This window comes from Elephas maximus, chromosome 18 (assembly GCF_024166365.1).
Source record: "Elephas maximus indicus isolate mEleMax1 chromosome 18, mEleMax1 primary haplotype, whole genome shotgun sequence".
Classification (NCBI taxonomy): domain Eukaryota; kingdom Metazoa; phylum Chordata; class Mammalia; order Proboscidea; family Elephantidae; genus Elephas; species Elephas maximus.
In genome coordinates this window covers 20,696,964-20,723,983 of record NC_064836.1, presented here as the reverse complement: position 1 = coordinate 20,723,983, position 27,020 = coordinate 20,696,964, and the positions used below count along the sequence as shown (strand labels likewise).

General features: G+C 41.7%; 1 protein-coding gene and 1 long non-coding RNA gene across 3 annotated transcripts in view; one reads left to right on the top strand and one right to left on the bottom strand.

The window, feature by feature from the left end:
• Nucleotides 1-27,020, top strand: part of C18H1orf74 (chromosome 18 C1orf74 homolog) — a 145,586-nt gene extending 118,566 nt beyond the window's left edge. The window contains exon 3 of one of the 2 annotated variants that reach the window (XM_049858582.1): nt 26,741-27,020. The gene's annotated coding sequence lies outside the window, so the exon portion shown is untranslated. Of the gene's footprint in view, nt 1-1,576; nt 1,666-26,740 lie in introns of those variants that run through there. The other variant, XM_049858581.1, reaches the window with a different exon arrangement.
• On the bottom strand, nt 1,666-14,300 carry LOC126061799 (uncharacterized). The gene is made up of 3 exons (XR_007513883.1): nt 14,162-14,300; nt 9,284-9,317; nt 1,666-3,625 (listed from the first exon to the last, which is right to left on the bottom strand). It is a non-coding gene; the product is annotated as an uncharacterized LOC126061799 (long non-coding RNA).

The following is a 27,020-nucleotide window of genomic DNA, read 5'->3' as shown; positions in this document are numbered from 1 at the left end:
AGGGTCCTCTTACTTTTGGAAACTAGTCATGTCAGGGGGAAATAGGGGCAGACCTCAAAGTAAAAGGTGAGGTGGACACCCTCCGTTCAGAGGTTCTGCTTTCCTTGCCGCTTTTCTGGGTAAGTAACATCAAAATGTTAGAACAGGAAAAGGTTTTAGCATTATAGTAACATGCATTAAACTCTCTTTCTCCCCACCCTCCCAGCCTAGTTTCTCAGGTGTAACTGGAGGAACTCACCAGTCTGTACCAAGCCTGCCAAAGTCCGTGGCCAGCTACAGAAAAAACTACCATTTAATATCAGTTCATCCAGTAACACGGGCTCCCTCTCTCCTTCCTCCTCTTCCCCTCTCTCCTATACCGGAGGGAGAGTTCTCGTTTGTCGTCCTTCCAGCATGACCCTTCTCCCAAAGGACAGCTTCACCCATATTTTCCACCTCATGGAGCCTCGGGTCCAAGAAAATGGCCTACAATGGGATCAACTGTCCTGCTCCCACCTGGCCTATGTAGTCTGTGGCAGGGGGACTGACCGGGCGACTACCTGCCTGGGAGAGCCAACAGCCTCTTGGAAAAGTACTCTTACAAGGCCCACATATGTGGTCTCATCCCTGCCCCTCAGTGGGCTGGGGGCAGAGACACTCCTAAACATGCTGTAGTTGTAGCTTTTCAGTTTTTTCCTGAAAAGTCCCATGGACTTGCATCTTAGAACCCAGGAGAGAGGGGCCATGCACAAATAATTGAAGAAGTTACTCCCCAGGAAGTTGGGTGAAACTCTGGTAGTGTAGGGAGCAGTAGGAGAACCCCACACAAGGATGGGCCATGGAGTGGGGATGCAGCCTGCCTCCTGTGTGTCCATCATGCCGCTCCTCCCACCTAGTGTTTCCTCCTGGAGGTTCAGCCCAGCTTTCAGGACGCACATCAAGGCGCAGCATACCACATCAGGGGTCTCGGGGTGTCGATGACTTCAGCATTGGTAGGGAGTGGCTTCCCTCTGGTGGAAAGTTGGTTGTCAGTTTAAGCATGTAAAAATTCAAGGCAACCAATTAAATTTGAATTTCAGATTAACAATGGTCACTTTTTACTGTATATATGTCTCAACTATTGTGTGGGACATACTTATACTAAAAAAAAATTCCTTGTTTATCTGGAATTCAGATTTAACTGGGCATCCAGTGTTTTATGGAACCCCTAGAAGTAGCGCAGGAGCTTTGGGACCCTGGGGAACTATGCCTTAGATGTGGACAAAGCATCTTTACCCATAGCTGCTTACAGTGGAGGTAAGACCATCTCCCTGACCTTTGCCATGATGGAGCTCATCCCCCAAGGGTCCCAGGAGGAAAGGATGGAAAGAGTAAATACCACATGGTGGCTAAGTGAAGGTTTCATCTACTAACATTTACAGTAGTCTCTTCTTACTGTGGGTTTTTGTTAGGTGCTGTTGAGTTGATTTTGACTCATAATGACCTCATGTGACAGGGTAAAACTGCTCCATAGAGTTTTCTAGGCTGTAATCCTCACGGCAGCAGATGGCCAGGTCATTTTTATCCAATAACATAGACTCCCTCTCCTCTTTTCCAGGTGGAGCCACTGGATGGGTTTGAACCGCCAATCTTTCAGTTAGCAGCCAAGTGGTTAACCATTACACCACCAGGGCTACTTTACTAGGGTCAGGTAAGCCAAAAACTATGCCTATTGTCATCAAATTGATTCCCACTCATGGTGACCCCGTGTGCTGCAGCAGGCTTTTTTTTTTTTTTTGGCTGTAACATTTACAGAAGCAGATTGCCAGGCCTTTCTTCTTTGGTGACACTGGGTAGGTTTGAACAACCAACCTTTAGCCTAGTAGTTGAACGTGCACCATTTGCACCAACCAAGGACTTATATGGGTCAGGTACTATGAATTGAAAACAACAACAACAACAAATGAAATGCCTTCCAAGCCCTAGAAGAAGCTAAGCGTGGGAATAAGTGAAATGTGTGAAGCGTTGCCAGTGTTATGATAGAAGTCTATTGTGGGAACATAAAGAAGGAAATAGCCTGTTCTACAAGAGGGATGTCAGCACTCATCTGTCAGTTTGTCATACAGTGGTAGCTTGAGTGTTGCCATGATGATGAAAGCTACACCACTGGTATTTCACAGACCAGCAGAGTCATTCATGGTAGACAGGTTTCAGCTGAGCTTCCAGACTAACACAGGCTAGGAAGAAAGGCCTGGTGATCTACTTCTAAAAATAAGCCAATGAAAACCCTATGGATCACAACCGAGTATTGTCTGATATAGTGCTGGAAGGTGAATCCCCTAGTTTGGAAAACCGAAAAAGAAATCCATTGCTGTCAAGTCAATTCCAACTCATAGCAACCCTGTAGGACAGAGTAGAACTGCCCCATAGGGTTTCCAAAGACGTAAATCTTTATGGAAGCAGACTGCCACACCTTTCTCCTGCAGAGCAGCTGGTGGGTTCAAACCACCAACCTTTCAGCTAACAGCTGAGCACTTAACCACTGTGCCACATAGCTCCCTCCTAGTTTAAAAGGCACTTAAAATACACAGTGGCTTTAACAATGGACTTAAGCATGTCAGTGATTATGAAGATGGTGTAGGACTGTGCAGTGTTTGGGTATTTTGTACATAGGGTCACCATGAGTTGAAGGTGACTCCATGTCGACTAATGACAACACATGGAGGATGGGCAAGTAGGAAAGGCTTCAGAGAAGAGGTTAACCTTGATCCGTATTGAAATATCAGCAGGGATGCTCTAGGCAAACATGGAAGGGCAGGAGTGAGTGCTGAGTTGGGTTTCAGGAGTGTGGGGAGACTAGAGGGTTGGTTTGTAGGAATATTCCATACAGAGGAGTCTGTATGAGAAAGTAGAAGGAGGTATGAAAGAGAATGGCTTGTTTGGGAAACTGCAAACAGTTCCATATGGCTGGATCTTAAGGGGTGATATTACACGGTGAGAAATAAACCTAGAGAAGTAAGCCAGGACCACATCTTTTGAGTCTGCACTGCTGACCATTTGCTTCCAGGGATGAAGCCCTGCACCCTGTGGCCTCTCTATCCCTGTCCCAGACCTCTACCTCTCCACTGGTCCTTTGTGTACCTTAATTGCCAAATGCAGAATATTTGGGATTCCCTGAATTGTTCAGGCTCATCAGTTCTTCCTCTATCAATGTTGCACTCTACCAGCCATGCCACCATGGATATGACCTTGTTCCCTGGAGGTCTGCAACCTCCCAGAGCTATGTACAGAAACATCATCCAAGTGGGTTTTTCTACCACACTTTCCTCTCTTTGGATCTTTCTGTACTTACCTGACTTCTCAGTAGCCCTCGCCCAAAACATCCTCTTCCCTTGGCTTCTGTCAACTCTTATCCACTGGGTTTTTCCTGCTTCTCTGTTGCTTCTTCTCAGCTTTCTTTGTAGGCTTTTTTTTCTTTGGCATTCCATGAATGTTGGAGTTAGCCTTGATTCTGTTCTTGCTCTTTTCTTGTCTCTATGCATTCTCTCTGGGTAACTTCCCTCGTTTTCATGGATTCAATTACTATCTTAAGTTGATGAGTCTTGAAAATCTGTATTTCCTGTGCAGCATTTCTCCTAAGCCTCCTAAGCACCTAGAACTCACCTTGCTGAAATGGACATTTTAAAAATGGCTTTATCAAAGGACAATTTATTTGCCAGAAAATTATCATGTTTTAAGTGATTTTTAGTAAATTTACGGAGTTGGGCAACCATAACCACCATCTAGTTTTAAAACATTTCTATCATTCCAGAGATCCCTCATGACTGTTTGCAGTCACTCCTTGTTCTCCAGGTAACCAATAATCTTCTTTATGTCTTATAAAAAAAAAAAATAGATTTGCCTTTTTTGGACATTTCATATACGTGGAATCACACAGTATATGATTTTTGTGTCTGACTTCTTTCACTTAGCATAATGTTTTTGTGGTTTATCCATATTATAGCATGCGTTAATCAGTACTTTACTCCTTTTTATTGCCAAATAGTATTATATTGTCTGGATACAAATATTTTTAGTTCACCTGCCAGATTATAGACATTTGATGATTTCCACTTTTTGGCTATTATGAATAATGCTGCTGTGAACACTGGCATGCAAGTCTTTGTGTGAATATATGTTTTAATTTCTCTTGGGTTTATACCCAAAAATGGCATTGCTAGGTTGTATAGTAAATTTATGCTTAACTTTTTAAGAAACAGCCAAAATGTTCTCCAGTGACCTTGTTATTTTTTAGACACAACCTCCTAGTGATCTCTATTTTAATCAGTGGCTTCACCATCCATCCAATTAATAATCCAGAACTCTGGGAGTCCTCTGTGAGTTCTCCCTCTCTGTATCCCCACATCCCATTAATTTCTGAGTCTAGTCAATTTCACCTCTTAAGTATCTCTACAACCATCTCCACATCTTCACTTTCACTGTGAATGTCCTAACTCAGGCCACCACTATTTTCTGCTGTAGTAACTGCCTCACTCTTTTCTCTGTGCATCTCACTTTCTCTAATCCATTTATTAAAAAAAAAAAAAGATTGTGAAATATTTGCTATGCACAAAAGAATATATGAAAACAAATAATTTATGAAGCCTAATAATAATATGGAAGCCTTGCGAGCCCACCATCCCACATAAGACATGGAACGTTGTTATCACTGTGGAAGTTCCCTGTGGGCTTTACCCCCAATTCTCCTTCACGCTACAGCAGATCAATGCATTTCATCAAAGCTGACATACCTATGGCCAATAACTACATGAAAAGATGCTGAGGATGCGGAGAAATTGGAAACCTCAGGTATTGCTGGTGGGAATGTAAAACAGTGCAGCTGTAGAAAACAGTTTGGCTGTTCCTCAAAAAGTTAAACATAGAATTACCTTATGACCCAGAAATTGCACTCCTAGGCATATAGTCAAAAGACTTGACAGCAGCAATTCAAATAGACATTTTCGTACCAGTGTTCATTGCAGCACTATTCACAATAGCCCAAAGCTGGAAACAACCCAAATGTCCATCAACAGAGGAATGAATAAACAAAATGTGGTATCTACATACAATGGAGTATTATTCAGCCATGAAGAGAAATGACATTGTGATGCATGTTACGACATGGATGAACCTTGAAAACATTATGCTGAGTGAAATAAGTCAGACACAAAAGGACAAATATTTTTTATATATTATTTTTTTTTTATGATTCCACTTATATATGAAATAAGTAAATACACAGAGACCAAAGTTTACTAGTGATTACTAGGGCGAGTGGGAGGGGGAGGGAGACTTACTGCCTAAGCTGCACTGAGTTCCCATTAAGGCTGATGGGAAAATGTGGAAATGGGTAGTGCTGATGGCTGCACAACATGGTGAATGTAGTTAAGGCCACTGAGTGTGCACGTGAAAACAGAAGAAATGTCAAATGATGTATGTATATCATATATATCACAATAAGAAAACAGGGAGGGGGAATGCATTGAGCCTTGTGTGTCAGACTTGTTGGAGCTCTATATCAGTGTTCTGAAAGAGTGACGGTACCTGAGAAAATGAAATGTTTAGCATGAGCATAGGGGATACTTTTTCTTTTTAGATTCTTAATTTTTCCCCATATACTGTCATTACAAAAAAATACAAAAGAAAAAAAGAAACTACTACAAAAACATTCAAGGGCTTGTCAATGCGAGAAAATCTAAAGACTGCATCCCGGGGCCTGGCTGAACCAGTCTTTCTCCCGTCTCCTTCACAGCTATGGGGATGGAGTGAGATTACACAGGCATAAAAGGAATCCCCTGCACGATCTCCAAGATGGGTAAGAAATACCTAGCTTTACCTATCACAAAAGTAGGATTTGGAAGTTTGAGGGTGGCTCGGCCCTGTGTCCTGAGGTGTGGGGAGAAACCTGTGACATAGGAGGTACTTTCGAGAAGCATGCAGATCTGAAGGAGGTTTTAATTTTGAGGACAGGAATGAGTTAAGGTTTCGCCTAAATGTTTTTGAGGATTTCTTCTGTGCCAGGCACTTTACTAGTCTGAGCATGTTTTCAGCTAGTGGTCCAATAGGGAGTGCAAAGACAGAAGTGCTGGAGGGGATGGATTATGTAGTGCTGTTCTAGATGACATGGCACATTACTCTGGAATAGGGGACCACTTCTTTTGAGACTACCAAAAAACCAAACCCGTTGCCGCCCAGTCAATTCTGACTCATAGGGACCCTTTAGGACAGAGTAGAGCTGCCCCATAGGGTTTCCAAGGAGCAGCTAGGGGATTTGGACTGCCAGCCTTTTGATTAGCAGCAGAGCTCCTAACCACTGAGCCACCGGGCTCATCTTTGGAGACTAGAGGAAATAAAGTAAGGGTGCATATTGAACCCATGACTTCTTCCAAATTCAGTGACCTTTTTAGCCTAACCTGTTTCCTCCACTTTTGGAAGGCAGATGACTGTGGCTTCTCCACCCATCCATGTCTCTTAGGGGAGGGTGAGGAAGGAGGTGGGAATTGAAACCTTCACTGTCTCCTCTTCCTCGGTCTTGACTGCAATATACCTCTCATTCTCATTTCTGCCTCATCTGGCTCCCTCCTGATCGTTATATATCTTACCTTTAAGGCAAGAAAATCTCTCCCAAGTTTAATTTTCCATTTTATGTATAATGGGAGGGCTCATGAAGTTCACGGGCTTGGAAATGGCCCCAGAAAGTGACCTAAACAGGAACCTATGGAGAATTTCCAGGCTTAAGACACTAAGGATTTTAACAGACTTTTGCCAGCAGAGGGAGCCCCAGGGTTGGGAGAAAAGGCTCAGACTGAGGGGGGCATAAGGCTGCAAAAATAGGGCTTCCTTTCTGACGATGTTTTCAGTAATCCAGAGGAATTTATGGGTTAAGATAAACCAAAAACGAAACTGATTGCTGATGAGCCAATTTCGACTCATACTGACCCTATAGGACTGAGTAGAAGTGCCCCTTACGGTTTCCAAGGAGCTGGTGGTGGATTCGAACTGAGAACCTTTTCGTTAGCAGCCAAGGTCTTAACCACTGTACCACTATCAGGGCTTCTAAATTAAGATAAAAGAGGGAGGGAGTGAGGAAGAGAGCCTCATAGTCTACTATCATACATGGAACGGTTATATATGTATAAACATGTAACAGCCCCTCCCTTGCCCATAACCCCACACACTACAGTTTGTGCTCAACAGAATCATTTGGGGAACTAAAAGGGCAGATTCCTGGGCCACACCAAGGGTTGCTGAATCAGAATCATCCAGGGGGACCCAAGAACCTGTATTTTTCTAAAGCTCCCCAGGTGATTATGAAGCAACCTGCTGATAGGCATACTGCTGCTCTAGGTGAGTAGGTAAATACTTTAACCTGTTTGAGACTTGATTTAATGGCTCCAGGCATGAACATGTTGACTGGTGGCTAAAATGTAATCTCTGGGAGATGGTTGTTATGATGAAGCTGTTCCTCTTTTTTTTTTTTAGTCTTATTTTTATGAATATAATACAGGAATTCAAATGATACAAAAATGAGTATAGTGAATAAACAGCAATCCTTGTTCTTCCCTTCCTCACCCTACTCTGGCTCAGAGGCAATCACCTCCAAATCTAATTTTTCCCCCTGGGAATCAACTCCCCATTTTTAAACAATATGCTTGTCATGGATTGAATTATCCTCCCCCCCCTCCCCCCCGCGCCCACCAAATGTGTGTATCCAACTGGACTAAACCAAAAGCTAAGAAGTTTCCTGAATACAGCCAAACACTTTCAAGGCCGGAGTAGTAGGGACAGGGGTCTGGGGACCATGGTTTCCGGGGACATCTAGGTCAACTGGCATAACAAAATGTATTAAGAAAACATTCTGCATCCCATTTCGGTGAGTGGCTTCTGGGGTCTTAAACACTAGCAAATGGCCGTCTAAGATGCATCGATTGGCCTCAACCCACCTGGAGCAAAGAAGAATGACGAACACCAAGGACACAAGGTAAATATGAGCACAGGAGACAGAAAGGGCCACATAAACCAGAGACTACATCAGCCTGAGACCAGAAGAACTGAATGGTGCCCAGCTACCACTGATGACTTCCCTGACAGAGAACACAACAGAGAACCCCTGAGGGAGCAGAAGAGCAGTGGGATGCAGACCCCAAATTCTTGTAAAAAGACCAGACTTAATGGTCTGATTGAGACTAGAGGGACCCCTGAGGTCCCAGACCCTCTGTTAGCCCAAGACAGGAATCATTCCCAAAGCTAACTCTTCAAACAGGGATTGGACTGGGCTATAAGACAGAAAATGACGCTGGTGAGGAGTGAGCTTCTTGGCTCAAGTAGACACATGAGACTATGTGGGCAGCTCCTGTCTGGAGGTGAGATGAGAAGGCAGAGGGGGACAGGAACTGGTTGAATGGTCATAGGGAATACAGGGTGGAGAGGTGGAGTGTGCGTCTCATTAGGGGGAGAGCAGCTAGGAGGACATAGCAAGATGTGTACAAGTTTTTGTATGAGAGACTGATTTGATTTGAAAACTTTCACTTAAAGCACTATTAAAAAAAAGAAGTGTGTGTATCAGTTGGGCTGGGCCATGATTCCAGGTATTGTGTGGTTTTCCTATATGCTGTAAATCCTGCCTGTGTGATGTTAATGAGGGAGGATGGATGGCAGTTGTGTTAGTGAGGCAGGACTCAGTCTACAAGATTGGATTGTGTCTTGAGGCAATCTCTTGAGATATAAAAGAGAGAAGTGAGCAGAGAGACAGGGGGACCTCATACTACCAAGAAAGCAGTGCTGGGAGCAGATCATGTCCTTTGGGCCTAGGGTCCCTGCACAGAGAAGCTCCTAGCCTGGGGGAAGTCTGAGGAGAAGGCCAACAGAGAGACAGAAAGCCTTCCCTGGAGCTGATCCCCTGAATTTGGACTTTTAGCCAACTTTACTGTGAGGAAATAAATTTCTTTGTTAAAGACATCTACTTGTGGTATTTCGGTTATAGCGGCACTAGATGACTAAGACACACTGCTATTTCTTGATTTCATGATTTTAGAAATTATTTATTGATTTTCCTACTGTGGAATATTAGGATTTTATCTTCTTACAACACACAAAAACACTCATTCTCTTCCTTCTCAATTCCTAACGCTGTTGCATCACGATTTCTCATTAAATCAGTAATCAGTGTTCACATTATAATGACTGGTTGTTGACAGCTGATCAATATGGTGACTGCATTTTTTCCTATACCTCCCCCCCTCCACCCCAGGCTTAATACTTATCTCAGTTTTGTCTGTTTGCTTACTTAGTTGTCCGTGTTCTTCAAACCATGACAAGACCTATAAAACTCAAATAAATAGGCAAAATTAATTGGATAACCTCTCAGTTTTTTATTTTCTTGTGGACACCTGTCTGGGGCCCTCAGCCTTCTCTTCCATTCTGGACCAGGAATGCGAAGGCCTATTATCTGGGGATGCCCCTTTGCCATCCACCAGTGACCTATTTTTCTGTCTTGGTTTACTTCCTCTTGAGGAAGCTTTCTGAGACTTTGTGTGCAGGGGTGATATTAACATTTTGAACAGCTTTACATGGGCAGCAACCAGTCAGACCCTGGCCATGTAAAACCAGTGTGGCAGCTCTGGGGAGCCCTGCCTGCTGGTCCTTATTTACCCTGCCATGGCTGCTGGTTTGGCTGGGTGCAGATTTCTAGATTGGAGATTATTTTCCCTCAGAGTTGGATGACATTGCTGTTTTGCCTTACAGTTTCTAGCTTCCAGGGTTCCTACTGAGAAGCCCAGTTGCTGTTTGGATTCCCAATTCCTGATTCGAGAACTGCTTTTTTCTCTCTAGAACTTTTGGGATCCTTTTATTCCTAGGGTGCTAGCATTTTCAGTGAAGTACTTTGGTGAGAGCCTTTTTAGTTCATTGTGTCAGGCACTCACTGGGTTCTTTCTATATGGGAATTCGGATCTTTCATTATGGAACATTTTTGAGGAATTATTATTATTTGGCTAATAATAAATGCCCTCCATTTTCTCTGTGCTGTCTTTTTGAAATTCTCATTGGAAGGTGTCGTAGTTCCTGGATGGATCCTTTAAGTTTCTTACCTTTTTTGTCTATTTTTTACCTCTTTTCCTTTTTGTCCTACATTCTGGGAGATTCTCTCAATTTTTCCTTCCAGTGCTTCAATTTAAATTTTAAATTTCCAGCCGTACTTTTGTTGGTTGTATCTTTCTTGTTCTTTAATATATAGATATTCAAGTTGGCATCCTGATCTTAATTCATGGGTATACTATCTCCCCTAATCCCTGGGGGTGGGGTGGGGCGGGGGGACTGATATTGCTCTGGTTGCTCTTGCTGATGATTTTCTGCTCTCTGGAGTACATCTGTTTCAGTGTCAGAGACTTTCATCCCATGTCTGGGGATCCTTGGCAACCACTCCTTGGCTGTTGGAAGGTTTGTGTGTGAGGAAAGGGCTTGCCAGTTAGTTATTGGACTCTCCTGGAGGATAATCTACAGGGTTCTGGCAGTTTCACTGGGGGACCCCAAACGCAGTGACGGTAGTCTTCTCTTTGATGGGGTACTTTCTATAGGGACCCACCAAACCCAGTGCCATCGAGTCGATTCCGACTCATAGTGACCCTACAGGACAGAGTAGAACTGCCCCATAGAGTTTCCAAGGAGCGCCTGGCAGATTCGAACTGCTGACCTCTTGGGTAGCAGCCGTAGCACTTAACCACTATGCCACCAGGGGAGGAAACCTTAAATCTTCTGCTCGGTGCCAAGTGTGGGATAGGGTGGGTAGAGGGGGTATAAGTTGTTATTTTGTGTTCTGGGAGATGAGCCGGAAAAAGGGACTGGGGAATCTCTTTTTTCGGTATGGAATCTTTCTCTAATTCCTCTGTTTCAAGCTCTGTGCCTAAGCCCAGCCTCTGCTGTGCTGGGTGTCCCTGAGCCTGGTGCCTCTTTAATCAGCTTCTCCAAAAAAAGAAACTTTCCTTCCCTAGTTGGAGTAGCTGTGGAGAGCAAGGGAGGAATCTGGAGTGTCTCCTCCTATTGTCAGCCCCATTCCTCCCCGTTTTCTGAGTTTCGGATGTCCTAATCCCTGCGACTCTCCTGGGCCCTGTGGCTTCTTGTTGGAGTCCCATCGTGGGCCCTTGGGCTTATGACTCTACCATTTACTTTCCATCTTTGAAAAGGGTGTTGACATCTCTCATCTGCTGCTGGCTCCTATCCTGTTCTCTTTGTCCTTGTGGTTTAGAACATGAAAATTTTTCTACTGTGATCAGTATGTTTTGTGAGGAAGCAGACATAACTATGTTTGTTCAAACTGCATGTCTAACTGTAGATATTGCTTTTGAGTGGCCTGTCAGGCTTGAAAGGAGGGGAAGCTTATAACAGTGACGTATTCTATATCTCCCCAAGTTACCCAAGGGCCAAGAGCTTGGAAATGAGACTTTTCATTAAATCATTTTGATGCAAGGAAACGAAAGGCAATATTTCATTTGTTCATTCATTTTTTTCAAAAGTTTATTGAGCACCAGTAGTATAGGCCCAGAATTGTGCTAAGCACCAGAAATAGAAACACTGAGTTATGTTTGGAATCTGCCTTCCAAGAGATTGTAATAAAAGGAAATATAAGGAAGGCAGGCAAGTAAATTATAACTGACAATAATGTGACAGATGCTGTAATACGGGTAAGCACAGGGTGCCCTGGAAGCCCAGAGTGGGCCATCGAAATCAGCCCAGGATAGCAGGAAAGCCTTCTTGGAGGAGGTGGCCCCTGAGCTAAGTTTTGAAGGATATGGAGATGATGGAGTTGGGGGGAAGGGCATTCTAAGCAGAGGGAACTGCGTGTGTTCAGTTAAGGAGTCCAGAAATAGCAGAACATGGCAGAGGAACCTCAAGTAGATTAGAATAGCTGGAGCAAGAGTCCATGTCAAAGAGGGTGCTGAGTGAGGGAGCAGTGTCTGAGCTATAAATACCCACATTAGCCCAGGAGGTGATCCTGGCCTTCTAGCAAGAGATCCAGAAATCACATCCAGAAATAATAATATCTGTGTGAATTTGAGCACACTTTAAAAAATCTCAGTTGTAAAATGAGAATAACGAGCAGACTATAATGAGATGAGTTACATAAAATGCTGATCAGTGGGTAGGAATGTAAAATATTTTAGTTCTATCCTGATGAACCTGTCTTGAATTCTTCCCCTACTCCTTAAAAACAAACAAACAAACAAAAAATCAAACCCTATGCTGACTCATAATGACCCTATAGTGACCCCATCGGACAGAGTAGAACTGCCCCATAGGGTTTCCAAGGTGCCGCTGGTAGATTCGAATTGCCAACCTTTTGGTTGGCAGCCGAGCTCTTAACTACTGCACCACCACTACTGCACCACCAGGGCTGCCCAATAGTTAAGCTTTTCCAGAATCTGTTATATAATTATTAGATGACTACTCCTTAGTCATCTAATAATTATATAACAGATTCTGGAAAAGCTTAACTATTGGGAAAATCTTTTTCTTCTTTCCATTTCTGCCATGCAAGGATTACTTGAGCATCTTTTTAACTGAATATTTTAGTTAATCAGCAGATTATGAGCTCTTGGGGGCCTGAAGTACCTTCCTGTCAAGCTTGGCTGGTTTCATGAAAGGCCTGAGTTGGGCCGGGAGAGCTTAGTTTCAGCCTCTCCTCTACTGCTGACATACATGGGGCCATGGACAAGGCCCTTCACTTGTCTTGGCTTCCATTGCTTCACCAGGCAAACAAGAGAAATTAAATTAGATCGTCTTTAAGATTTGTTCCAGCTTGGAAATTTCATGCAGGGAGCTTTTAAACAAACCAACAAACCCATTGCCATTGAGTTAATTCCGACTCATGGCGACAATATAGGACAGAGAAGAACTACCCGTTAGGGTTTCCCAGGAGCAGCTGGTGTATTCAAACTGCCGACCTCTTGGTTAGCAGCCATAGCAAGCCTTTAGCTGTACTAAATTAGCATAAAGAAAGAGCTAGGACTTTTGGATTTTATTTTTATACCATACCTAAGAGGGAAAGGCAATTCCTTTCACATGTTGTCAATCAAGCACAAAGTGAGATTCTTCCATCTCTCCTTACCTCTCCCACCCTCATTTCCGCTCCCAACCCTGATTTGCTCACACAATCCCCTTTGGGGGTTGTATATTTCATATATATATATATATACACACATATTTCACATACATATATCAAGTATGTCCTTCCGATATTGTTAAGCACTGTTGGAAAAGTTGGAACAACAGGACTCTGAAAAGCCAGCTGTTGTGAAAACACATCATCATTTTCTATAGACGCTTTTGGAAGCAGAGTCTAACTATTTAAATCCCTCTGAGTGACTTGATCAGTAAACTGGAACCCTCTGGATGGTACTGTCTATTGAGAAGGTTTGGGTAAATGGTGGGGGTGGGCAATGGTATTTCCTGCTCCTTTTAGGGTTTCTCTAACTCCCTAATTTGAAAGAAGTGCCTTTAAATTCTGTCTGAGCAGGCCCTTTAAGGCTTGGAAGGTCAGTATCCTGGGCAGCCAGGCTGGACCGGGATTAATGGATAGGTGAACAGCATATGAAGAATTTGATTGACAGCTTTAGGCTCACCTTGGTCCATTGAACAAGACTTCTTGAGATAAAATGAATCTTTCTCAAAGCTCCAGATCTCAATATTAATAGTATTAAACTACCTGATGATTGGATGCAAAATGCAAATATTACCACTCTTAGCAATTCACAAGATACAGCAGTTTGTGTTTTGTCATCAGTTTAAAGCTGATTGTAGAAAAATGCTTACAATGTGCAGTCTTTGTACGATTTCAAAAGAACACAAAGACATTACTACAATCTTTGCAACTTTCTTGTTCCAACTCAACACTCTGTCCCAAAATGATCAGAATGCTCTCCGTGTCAGTAACAGACGCCCAACTCCATCTGCGTCTTATCATCTCTTTCCTCTTACACATCTGAAAGCTGTTGGGGCGTTTCTTTTTGTGTTTTGACCAGCATTTGACATTGAATTCCCTCCTTAGCCCAACCCTTCAGTTCATTCCAATAGATTCATTATTTCAACAGCAAATTTTGAGGACCTACTCTGTCCTAGGCCCTGATAAAAATAGTGATGCTATTTTATATGTGATTTAAAAAATTCTTACCTTGAGGTTTCAACCAAGTTTTACTTCTTTTTATTTATCTCCTTTTCCTTTTGCTCCTTTTTTCTCTCTCTCCCTCCTCTTCTCCCTTCCTGCTGTTTCACCTCTCTCTTCCCCTGCGGTTTTCTACTCTTTAGGGAGCGGCAGGATTTCCTGCTCAGAAGTTGGTTGGTTTCTGGGAGGAGTCAGAAGACCTGATTTGGGACTGAAACCAGCTGGTCTGCCACCTGATACAAGACGGTGAAACGCTAAGAAGAAGGTCCTTATGCTAGGACAGAATTTGTAGCCAGCAACCAGAGGCAGCTGCTGGGGGAACCCCTAAGAAAAGAGAATGGGCCAATCCTGGAGCCAGGCATCAAGGTTCCCCAAAGCACAGAGGAACCTGTAAGGCAGGCCAGGACAGGAATGCTTCAAAGTGGTCCTGGTTGCCCTGGAGACTTATCTGTTACTATCTTGCCCTCAACTTGGGAGAGGCACACCTGGTGGGGAGAGCCCCTTTCCCACCCTTAGCAATTGTTCATTCTTGGATTCTGGCTTTTTCTCAAAGGAACGTACTGAAACAAGAATTGAGTTTGGGCAGGTTTTCCCTCCCCACCAGGAGTGACTCTAGTGATCCAGTGTATTCTGTGAGGCCTGCATCTCCACGAAGTTTCTCCAATTATAAACTGCTTAGGAAATTGCCTATGTGACTTACAAACCACCATGGAGATGGCATTAGCAGTCAGGTGGAGTGGAGGGAGAGGGAAGGAAGGAGTCTGCCAAGGAATCCATATGGGGCGGGTGTTCCATAAATAGGGACAATAATTCCACCCTGATTCACACTGGCTAATGATAGGGGGCCACATCCCAAATCAGAGGTGTGCAGTCTTCTCCTTCACCTTGGTAAGGCATGGACAACATTGTACCAAGAAAAAATTCAGTTTAGTCGTCATATTTAATGAGCACCTACTTTGTGGAGGCACTGGGCTAGGAGCTGTGGTAAACCAAGCTAGGTATAGCCCGTGCCCTGATGGAGAGCATGATTTATGTGGTTGCACATTGCTACCTTTGAGAGTTGAGGTCACAAGTTTAGAGGAGGGACAGGGAATTGTTAAGTTCGAATTCTTCCTTGGAGAAGCATAATTGGGCAGATTTTAGGTAATTATCCTTCCATTTCGCAGCCAATATGGGGTGTTGATTCTTTCAATGACCCTTCTGCTTGCAATATGTATAAATATCACCATCTATAGGCTCCCAGGTCTTACAGGCTGTAAGACTTTCTGATCTTGTTTTTATTTCAGGAGCCACTTGTTTAACCTGTAGGACCATAAGTTGTATTGATTTTGAGCTTATTTACTTTCTAAGGCTCTCTGAACATGTCTTGCCACATCCTGGATATTTTCTAAACTATCAGCTTCACATTTCAATTATTTTTTTTCTCATTAAAGCCTCTAATTAGGATTTAAGCCCATTAAAAAAAAAAGAACACAAGACTTACTTTAGCTATTGGGTCTACCCTAGAATATTGCTTGAAAGTTTCCTGAAGTCTATTTTTATTTAGTTTATAATTTTGGATCCTTGTCCAATCAACCTTCAAAGGAAAGGCTCCTGCTTTTTGTACTGTGTTTCCTATTTTTTATTGCCTTATTTGGGCTTTTTTTTTTTTTTTTTTCCAGTTTGCACAGCTGAGTTATTTAAATTTTACCTTCCTTACCCTGCTGCTTTTAAATATTTTTTTTTCTAACTGAGGTGCTAACAATTAACTGAAGTACTTGGTACTACCGATTAGCTGATGTGTTTGGTACAGATCTGTAGTCCAGAACAATGAATGGCTAATAAAATCCTAAATGCTCTAGCAAATTTCCACCTGGCTTCCTGAGGTTTAGAAAAATATTTAATTATAACTCTCAACTTGGCTCCAGACCAGGGTTTTAATTAAACTTCTTTAGGGCTGCTTTCTGGTCTAGCAATTTTCAACATCATTGCTCTTTTCCTGAGAAAACTCTGAAGAAAGTGTGGCTCGTGTCGAAGGTCAGATAATACTGAGTGGAAAGAGAGAGAAATGAAAGGAGGGTGAGTTTCAGAAAGTATCAGTGTCTTTGAGAGAGAACATCCTGGAATTAGAATTTTGTCTTGAGGCCTCAGCATACCAATTAAAGAAGGTAGCTGTTAACTCTGGGGGTTTGTCTCCTAATTTTCCTGGGGCTTCTCTTAAGTGTATTAACTTACTGATTTTTGACATGTCAAAAGTCCTCTATGATGGCCATTGTTATTCTAACTTAAAATTTTCACCCTTTGTCAGAGTAGGTGCAAGAGTTACGATTACGGTACAAAAGTTCTTCCAGAAGAGGTTGCAGTTTGATATAGAACTCATGAAAGACAAGAGGGGCCGCTTAGTTAAGACTATGTGCCTATGAATGGTATTTCAGATTTCCTTCCTAAGCAAAAGTTAGAAAAGAGCCAAGAATCAATGACCTGACAATCATTGGCCCCAGAATTTGAACTAAAAGTGACCTTCTTTCACAAATCAACAAGGCAGACAGTGCTCTCATGAAAGTTTTGTGGGGGCCCAAATCTAAGTTTGACCAATGGCCTTTTCATGCATTGGTAGCCAGTTCAATCAGCCTCTAACTGCTCTCTCTTAGGACTGGCTTGGGCTGAACTAGAGGCTTACTTCGTCTATATCACTATCCCTTCCCTACGGAACACTCCCTTATACATATATTAGAAACAAGACAATCCAGAATACCACAAAACATGTAAAATGAGACTTTATAACAGATAAAAGCAAAAGTGAACAACAGGGGAATAAGCAGTTTAATGGCAAAAATATTTATCAAATGGTATACCTCCAAAACAAAAAGTCTATAATACTTAAACAAAGACCAATGTCTAATTACCTAATGGTATACCTTCCAAACAGAATGCCTGCTGACCTTGTAGAAGAGTCTAGTATTCCTTAGAAGTACGGATGGCAAGACATTGACTCTCTTACTTTGGACATATTGGGAAAGACCAGTCACTAGAAAAGGACATCATGTTTGGTAAATTGGAGGGTTAGCAATGAGATGAACTGAAGAAATAGCTGTAATAGTGGACTCAAACATACTAAGAATCACAAACATGGCACAGGACCAAGCAATGTTTCTTTCTGTTATACATAAGGTTGCTATGAGTTAAAGTGAACTTGACAGCAAATAACAACATATCTAATTATTTCCCTGAATATGTACCTGTAAACCAAATATTCTAATTACTCTATGCAATGACCAAGGTCTAATGGTCTTTTACAAATGCCTACTTGTTTACAAATTATAGGAGTGATGAGAACTCAGTGAAACTAGTCAGAACTCAGACCATTGTGAGACTGACTCACCTGGCAGCAGATTGGAAAGACAAATGGGGTTTGGCTGCAAGAGGCCCAGTGAGTACCTATTGGTCTAAGGGTTTCCTGGAATTGTTATTGTTGTTAGGTGCTGTCCAGTCAGTTGCGACTCATAGGGACTGTACATACAACAGAATGAAATGCTGCCCAATCCTGTGCCATCCTCACAGTCATTGCTATGTTTGAGCCCGTTGTTGCAACCACTGTGTCAGTACATCTCCTTGAGGGTCTTCCTCTTTTTCACTGACCCTTTATGTTACCAAGCATGATGTCTTTCTCCAGGGACTGGCCTCTCCTGATAACACATCCAAAATACATGAGATGAAGTCTCCCCATCCTCGCTTCTAAGGAACCTTCTGGCTGTGCTTCTTCCAAGACAGATTTTTAGTCCTTTGGGTTAGTATTTTCCTTATGTCTTTGGCTTTCTTCATTCTCCTGTGCTCCAAGTGGGATGGGGCAATTGATGTATCTTAGATGGTCACTCGCAAGCTTTTAAGACCCCAGAGACTATTCACCTAAGTGGGATATAGAACATTTTCTTTATAAACTATGTTATACCAGTTGAACTAGATATCCCCCGAAACTATGGTCCCCAGGCCCCAGCCCCAGTTACTCTATCCTTCAAAGTGTTTGGATGGGTCTAGGAAACTTCCTTGCTTTTGCTTTGGTCCAGTTGTGCTGACTTCCCCTGTATTTTGGGTTGTCCTTTCCTTCACCGAAGTTGACCTTGTCTATTAGTTAGTGATTTCCCCTTCTCCTCCTTGTAACCATCAAAGAATCCTTTTTTTCTGTGTTTAAACCTTTTCTTGAATTCTTATTATTGTAAGTGCTCTCATGCAATATCTGTCCTTTTGTGACTGACTTATTGCACTCAGCATTATGCCCTCCAGATTCATCCATGTTGTGAGATATTTTGAAGATTCATCATTGTTCTTTATCATTGCATAGTATTCTGTTGTGTGTACCTACCACAATTTGTTTATCCATTCATCTATTGGAAAGTTGATGGGCATTTAGATTGTTTCCATCTTTTTGCTGTTATGTATAGTGCTGCAAAGAACATGGGTGTGCATGTCTATTCAGGTGACAGCTCATATTTCTCTCCGATATAGTCCTAGGAGTAGAATTGCTGGAGCATATATTTCTATTTCTAGCTTTTTAAGAAAGCACGATATTGTTTTCCAAATGGCTTGTACCATTTTACATTCCCACCAGCAGTACATAAGAGTTCCAATCTCCCTGCAAGCCTTTCCAACATTTGTTATTTTGTGGCTTTTGGATTAGTGTCAGCCTTGTTGGGGTGAGATGGTATCTTATTGTAGTTTTGATTTGCATTTCTGTAGTGGGTCGTGATCATAAGCGTTTCCTCATGTGTCTGTTAGCTACCTGAATGTCTTTTTTTGGTGAAGCTTCTGTTCATATCCTTTACCCATTTTTTTTTTTTAATTGTGCTTTAAGTGAAAGTTTACAGTTCAAGTTAGTTTGTCATACAAAAATTTATACACACATTGCTATGTAACTCTAGCTTCTCTCCGTATAATGTGACAGCACACTTCTTTTCACCTCGGATTTCCTGTGTCCATTCAACCAGCTCCTGTCCCTTTCTGCTTTCTCATCTCACCTCCAGGCAGGAGCTGCCCATTTAGTCTCATGTATCTACTTGAGCTAAGAAGCACACTCTTCATGCGTATCATTTTATGTCTTAGTCGACTCCATGACAGCGAGGTTTAGTCCAGTCTAATCTTTGTCTGAAGAGTTGACTTCAGGAATAGTTTTAGTTTTGTCCTTTGCCAATTTTTTAATTGGATTATTTGTCTTTTTGTTTTGGAGGTGCTGCAATATGTCATAGATTTTAGAGATTAGACCCTTATCAGATATGTTGTAGCCAATTTTTTCCCCCTATCGGTAGGTTCTCTTTTTACTCTTTTGGTAAATCCTTTTGATGAGCATAAGTGTTTGATTTTTAGGAGCTCCTGGTTATTTAGTTTCTCTTCTGGTGTTTGTGCGTTGTTAGGTATGGTTTCTATACTATTTATGCCAGGTACTAGGGCCCCTAGTATTGACCCTATATTTTCTTCCATGATCTTTATAGTTTTAGATTTTATATTTACGTCTTCGATCCATTTTGAGTTAGTATTTGTATATGGTGTGAGGTATGGGTCCTGTTTCATTTTTTAACAGCTAGATATCCAGTTATGCCAGCACTTTTTATTAAAGAGACTGCCTTTTCCCCATTTAATGGACTTCAGGCCTTTGTCAAATATCAGCTGCTCATAGGTGAATGGATTTACATTTGGGTCCTCAATTTTGTTCCATTGGTCTTTGTATCTGTTGTAGTACCAGTACCAGGCTGTTTTGACTACTGTGGCAGTATAATAGGTTCTAAAATCAGGTAGTGTGAGGCCTCCCACTTGGTTCTTCTTCAGTAATGCTTTACTTATCTGGGGCCTCTTCCCTTTCCATATAAAGTTGGTGCTTTCTTTCTCCATCTCGTTTAAAAAAAAGTCATTGAAATTTGGATCAGGATTGCATTGTATCTGTAGATGACATTGGGTAGAATTGACATTTTCATGACGTTGAATCTTCCTATCCATGAGCATGGTACATTTTTCCATGTGTGTAGGTCTCTTTTGGTTTCTTCCAGTAGTGTTCTGTAGTTTTCTCTGTATAAAAATTTTACATCTCTGTTGTTGTTATGTGCCATCAAGTCGGTTCTGTCTTATAGTGACCCTATGTACAACAGAATAAAACACTGCCCAGCCCTGTGCCATCCTCACAATAGCTTTTATGCTTGAGCCCACTGTTGTAGCCACAGTGTCAATTCATCTCGTTGAGGGTCTTCCTCTTTTTGGCTGACCCTCTATTTTACTGAGCATGATGTCCTTTTTCAGGGACTGATCCCTGCTGATAACATGTCCAAAGTACCTTGTCTGCTTCTGGTTCTCAGGGGAATGCTTTCAGTTTCTCTCCATTTAGAAGGATGTTACCCGTTGGCTTTGTATAAATGCCTTTTATTATATCAAGGAATTTCCCTTCTATTCATATTTTACTGAGAGTTTTTATCAGGTATGGGTGTTGGACTTTGTCAAATGCCTTTTCTACACCGATTGATAAGATCGTGTGATTCTTTTATTTATGTGATGGATTACGTTGACTGATTTTTGAATGTTGAACCATCCCTGCATACCTGGTGTGAATCCCGCTTGGTCATGATGTGTTATTTTTTTGATGTGCTGTTGAATTTTGTCAGCTAGAAATTTGTAGAGGATTTTTTGCATCTATGTTCATGAGGGATATTGGTTTGTAATTTTCTTTTTTTGTAGTGTCTTTGCCTGGCTTTGGTATCAGAGTTTTGCTGGCTTCATAGTATGAGTTTGGGAGTATTCCTTCCTTTTCTATGCTCTGAAATACCTTTAAGAGTACTGGTGTTAACTCTTCTCTGAAAGTTTGGTGGAATTCTCCAGTGAAGCTGTTCAGGTCAGGGCTGTTTTTTGGGGGAGTTTCTTTATTACCTCTTCAATCTCTTCTTTTGTTATGGGTTTATTTAGTTTTTCCACCTTGGTTTGTGTTACATTAGGTAGGTAGTGAGTTTCTAGAAATTTGCCCATTTCTTCCAGGGTTTCAAATTAGTTGAAGTTCAGTTTTTCATGGTATTCTGTTATGATCCTTTTTATTTCAGCTGGGTCTGTTGTGATATCACCCATCCTGTTTCTTATTCAGGTTGCTTGCTTTCTCTCTTCTTTTTTTTTTTTTTGTCCATTTGGCCAATCGTTTGTCGATTTTGTTAATCTTTTCAAAGAACCAGGTTTTGGTCTTGTTGACTCTATTAGTTGTTTTTCCATTCTCTATTTCATTTATTTCTGCTCTAATCTTTGTTATTTCCTTTCTTCTTGTGCACTAGGGCTTCTTTTGCTGCTCTCTTTCTATTTGTTTGAGTTGTAGGGTTTATGTTTTGATTTTGGCCCTTTCTTCTTTTTGGCTCTCTATTTGTTTGAGTTGAGGGTTTATGTTTTGATTATGGCCCTTTCTTCTTTTTGGATGTGTGCTTTTATTGCTATAAATTGACCTCTAAGCACTGCTTTTGTTATTTCCCAAAGGTTTTGTAAGATATGTTTTCATTTGATTCTATGAATTTCTTTATTCCATCTTTGATTTCTTCTATAACCCAGTAGTTTTTAAGCAAGATGTTGTTCAGTTTCCATGTATTTGATTTTTTTCCTTGCTGTTTGTTACTGATTTCTACTTTTAAGACATTATGATCAGAAAAGATGCTTTGCATTATTTCAGTGTTTTGGATTCTCTTAAGGCTTGCTTTGGAGAAGGTTCCATGTGCGTTGGAAAAGAATGTATACTTTGCTGCTGTTGGGCGGCATGTTCTATATATGTCTATGAGGTCAAGGTCATTGATTGTGGCATTTAGATTTCCATATCTTTATTGATTTTCTTTCTAGATGTTCTGTCCTTCACTGAAAGTGGCGTGTTGAAATCTCCTACTATTATTGTGGAGCTGTCTGTTTCTCTGTTCAATACTGTTAGAGTTTGTTGTATGTATTTTGGAGCCCTGTTATTGGGTGTATATGTATTTATTATGGTTATATACTCCTGGTGTATTGACCCTTTAGTCATTACATAGTGTCCTTCCTTATCCTTTGGGGTAGATTTTACTTTAAAGTCTACTTTGTCAGAGATCAATATTGCCACCTCCTGCTCTTTTTGATTGTTGTTTGCTTGATGTATTTTTTCCATCCTTTGACTTTTAGTTTATGTGTTTGAGTCTAAGGTGTGTCTCTTGTAGACACCATATAGATAGGTTGTGTTTTTTAATTCATTCTGCCACTCTGTCTCTTTATTGGTGCATTTAGGCCATTTACATTCAGTGTAGTTCTTTATAGGTACGAGTTTACAGCTGTCTTTTTTTTTTTTCGTGGTGTTGACAGTTTCTTTGCTCCACTTAATTTTCTGTGCTGAATTCTTTTTCTATATGTATTTTCTTTTCATTACTGTTGATTTTGTGTTTTTTGAGTTTGTATGTCTTTCTTTTTATTTTGATGAGTAGGTTTTTTAGCTTCCTTTGCGGTTACCTTGAAATTTACCCTTATCTTCCTAAGCTTAAACCAATCTTTTTTCTTGATACCGCCTTCACTTCTTCTCTGTATGAAAGTTCTATTAATACCCTATTTATTTCTTCTTTATTTTTGACATTGTCATCATTTACATATTGATGTTTCTGGTTCCATATTTTTCAGTCTTTTAGCTTTGATTTGTTTTTGTGAATTCTCTATCTAGGTTGGTAACTGGTTGATCTGTCCTGTGTCCTAGTCTTGGACTGTTGTCTGATATTGTTGGTTCTCTACCTGGAGGACTCTAATATTTCTTATAATTTTCATTTGGTTTTTACAAATTCCCTTAATTTCTATTTATCTGGAAATGGCCTAATTTCACCATCTATTGTAGAGACAGTTTTGCTGGATATATAATTCTTGGCTGGCAATTTTTTTTCCTTCAAGACTTTATGTATGTCACCTCATTGCCTTCTTGCCTGCATGGTTTGTACTGAGTAGTCAGAGCTTAGTCTTATTGGTTCTCATTTGTAGGTGACGTTTTGTTTCTCCCTAGCTACTCTCAAGATTCTGTCTTTGGTTTTGGCAAGTTTGAGTGTGATATGACTTGTTAACTTTCTTTTGGGATCTTCCCTATATGGGGTTTGTGGAGCTTCTTGGGTAGATATCTTCTCATCTTTTGAGATATCAGGGAAGTTTTCTGCCAGCAAATCTTCAACAATTCTTTCTGTGTTTTCTGTTATGTCCCCCTCCACCCTTACCCCTCCCCTCGTTCTGGTACTCCAATCCCTTTTAGGTTTTTTCTCTTGATTGTGTTCCACATAATTGTTAGGCTTTCTTCATTTTTTAAAAAATTCTTTATTTTCTGATTTTGCCTCAGATAAATTAGTGTTAAGGGGTTTATCACCAATCTCACTAATTCTGACTTCCAATATCTTGATTCTGCTCCTGTGACCTTCTATTGAGTCGTCTAACTTTGAAATTTTATTTTTAACTTCTTGGATTTCTAGTTGCTGTCTATGTATGGTTTCTGGCAGCCTGTTAATTTTGTTGTTTCGTTCTTGTATTGTTTTCCTGAATTCCTCTATTGCTTTCCCTATGTGTTCCTTGGCATGGTCAGAGTTTTGCCTGACCCCTTTCCTGATCTCTTGGTAAGCTCTGTGTATTAGTATTTTGAATTCTTTTTCAGGTATTTCATTGCTTTCTCTTCCTCCAGAAGGTTTCCTGGTTCTTTATTTTGGTCGCTTACTGGAGCCATCTTTTCCTGCTTCTTTATATGATTTGATATTGACCATTGTCTCTGAGGCCTCAGTAAGTTATTGTGTTTACTTATTTATTGCATGCTTGTTTACTGTCCTGACTTTTTGTTTTGTTTTGATATGCCCAAGTAAGCTGACCGTGAGCCACATTGGTTGTTGGAGTCTTTGAAGCTCTCGCATCCTGTCTCCAGGTGTTCAGAGCTAGGTATGTGAGCCCAGAAGTCCATTCACATTTCTTGTGGGAGCGTGGCACAGGTGTCCAGGTTGTCAGTCACTGAATATGTAGTGCAGACTCTCACCTACAGTCCTAGGCAGGCAGGGCTGCATGGGGGTGTTTGGCACAGGCACAGATGTGGGGGGCTATGTGTGGAGTAAGACAGATGGCTGATGGCTGCCCCCAGGTGCCTGGGTGAAAGACGTGTCCCTGTCTCCTAGAGCACATAGTTAGGGGGAGTACTGCAGCCAGTCTTTGGGTAGCCAGTACTGTTGGCTGGGGGACTGGTGGCACCACTAATTCTCAGGCCCCTGTTGTGGGTGGCTAGATGAAGTGGGTGGTGTCACCAGCTCTCAAGCACCTGGTGTGGGTGGGCGAGGCCCCTGCTTAGGGGGCAGGGCGGTGTCAAATTACACAGATTTGCAACTCCCCCTTGGCTGCTGTAGTTGAAAATGGCTTCAGATATATGCCCTGCTGCTTTAGGCTAATGAGGGTGTGCAGTGTTGAACTGGCCCACACAGGTCTGGACAGGGGCGAAAGGTGCTGAAAGTCCATGGACCCCTTATGTCAGTGACTGGGTTAAGGGGCAGGGCTTCCTGTCCAGCCCCGAGTGCCTGGCTTAGGGGGTGTGGTATTTTTTAACACTGTGGGACTGGTGTTGGAGTAGGGCAGGGAGGTCGGTGGGTGAGGGGAAGGAAACACTTCTCCACTGTGAAACTTTGGGAAGGCGAGGGGTTATTTTTCCCCCATGTGGTAGGGTAGTAACTTGCACTTAACTTTCATAGGTCTGCTGTTGCTCCTTCTTGGTTCTGGAGATGAGTGCAGATTTGCTGCTGCTTGGCTGCACCTGATGTGGTGAGACGTTGAATGACGTTGCTTGCCTCAGCCCATGTGCACTGCACAGACTCAGCTAGCAGAGCGCTAACAATCTTGAGATCTGAACTTTTCTACTGCTTTTGAATTGTCTCTCTTTCCATCTGCCACTCAGTCTGATTCTTCAGCTTTGTCTTTGATAATTAGGGTTCCTAGATTGTCATACATAATTGACTCACTTGTTTTTTCAGGTCTTCATTGTAAGAGGGAAAACAGGAAGTGTCTGACTATTCTGCCATCTTGGCCCTGCCTCCCAGGAAATGGTTTATTTTTGGAATTGGATTTATTACCTTTAGGAGTCATCGAGAAAAAAATTTGTCAGCATGATGAGAAATAGAACAAAGAGGCATTGGAAATATAGAGAAGGGGGTTCTAGAGAAGCAGGCTGGGGTAGGAGAAATGTCTCTTGTTTGATGGTTGTCTTAGACAGAGTTCTAGCTTCTTATAGTTGCATGAGACCTCAGATTAACCTCCCTCCAAATTCAGAAATCTCGACTCCAGTTTGTACCATCTTGGGCAGATGGCTTCTGAGGTCCTGCTCCAGCAATTGATTACTTTTGATGATGTGTCCCACCAAGTGAGTTGGACAGTGCTCAGTTGTGGTCCATAGGTTTTCACTGGCTAGTTTTTAAAAGTCAATCACCAGGCCTTTCTTCCTAGTCCTTCCTAGTCTGGAAGCTCTGCTAAAATCTGTCCACCATGGGTGACCCTGCTGGTATTTGAAATACATATGGGTGATGGATAATATATGATATGATATTAATAATAACTGATTGACTGAAAGCTTACTATATGCCAGGCACCGCTCTAAGCACTTTACATATATTATCTCATTTAGCCTGCAGTTATCCCATGAGGAAGGTGTCACTTTATAGATGAAGGAACTGAGACAGAGAGTTTAATAGAGCTAGCAAATGGGGGAGATTGGATGCAAATCCAGGCAGTCTGACAACGTCCATGTTTTCCTACCTGATGAATTACAGAATACAGTGAAATCACCTCCTCCTTCTGGACATTCTACTTCTACAATGAGGTGCTGGTTGTTTGTTTTAGCAGCCTGTCACAAACCCCTGTCACTTATATTGTAATTGGTGAAAATCTTTAGGTTTTTTGTACATGGCCTGCTGCTAGAGTAGACTTCTGTAATTCTGTGGTCATGCAATTGATTTTTTGGACCTAACTTCTATACTACATCTTCCTTATTCAGTTTCATTCAGTTAGCTTCAGTACGTGGTTTAAGCCAGTTGAGTTGTTTTGAATTCTCTTTCTGCTGTCTCAGCTCCATGTGTCATCAACAGAATGGCTATCTTCTGCCACTTTTCCTGGGTTGCTGATAAAATTAAACATTTCCAAACAGGATAGGGCCAAGGTGAATTCTCGTCTGTATGTTGGAAGAGGGGCTTATGCTTGATTACAATCAGACATGTTTTTCTTGGGTGATCACCACAAAGACTTAATTATGAAGCTACTATGTAAATTCTTTCCTCTAACCCAGGGTATCTCTTCCTCAGCTTTATTGACATTTTGGGCTGGATAACTCATTTTTTGGCGGCGGGGGGGGGGGGCACTGTCCTGTGCATTACAGGATGTTTAGCCTCATCCCTGGTTTCCACCCACTAGATGCAGTAGTGCTGCCCACCCTCCCCCCAGATTGTGACAACCAGAGGTGTCTCCAGACATTGCCAAACGTCCCCTGGAGGGGAAAAATTGCCCCCATACACTGCTGAGAACCACAACTCCAACTTCATAAATGGATTAATTAAGCAATCAAATATTTATTATGCCCCTATTTTTTTTTTTTATTCATTCCAGGACTTAACGATTTCTATGAACACTGAAGAGGAAGACACTATCCTTGACCTCAAGAAGATTAAAGTATGAGAGACATGAGCAGCCCCTGTGAATGAACTGGAAAAACAATTCATTAAAGTCCTTTGTCTAGTGACACAGTGTGAGACCCAGATTGGATGGCCTTTAGGAATTCATAAAAATGAGAAGATCAGTGAGGACCGAAATTTTATGAGCTAGGACTTGATAGTTATGTAGTTTGAACATGTATAAGCATGGGATAAGGTCCATAACTTCTGAACCA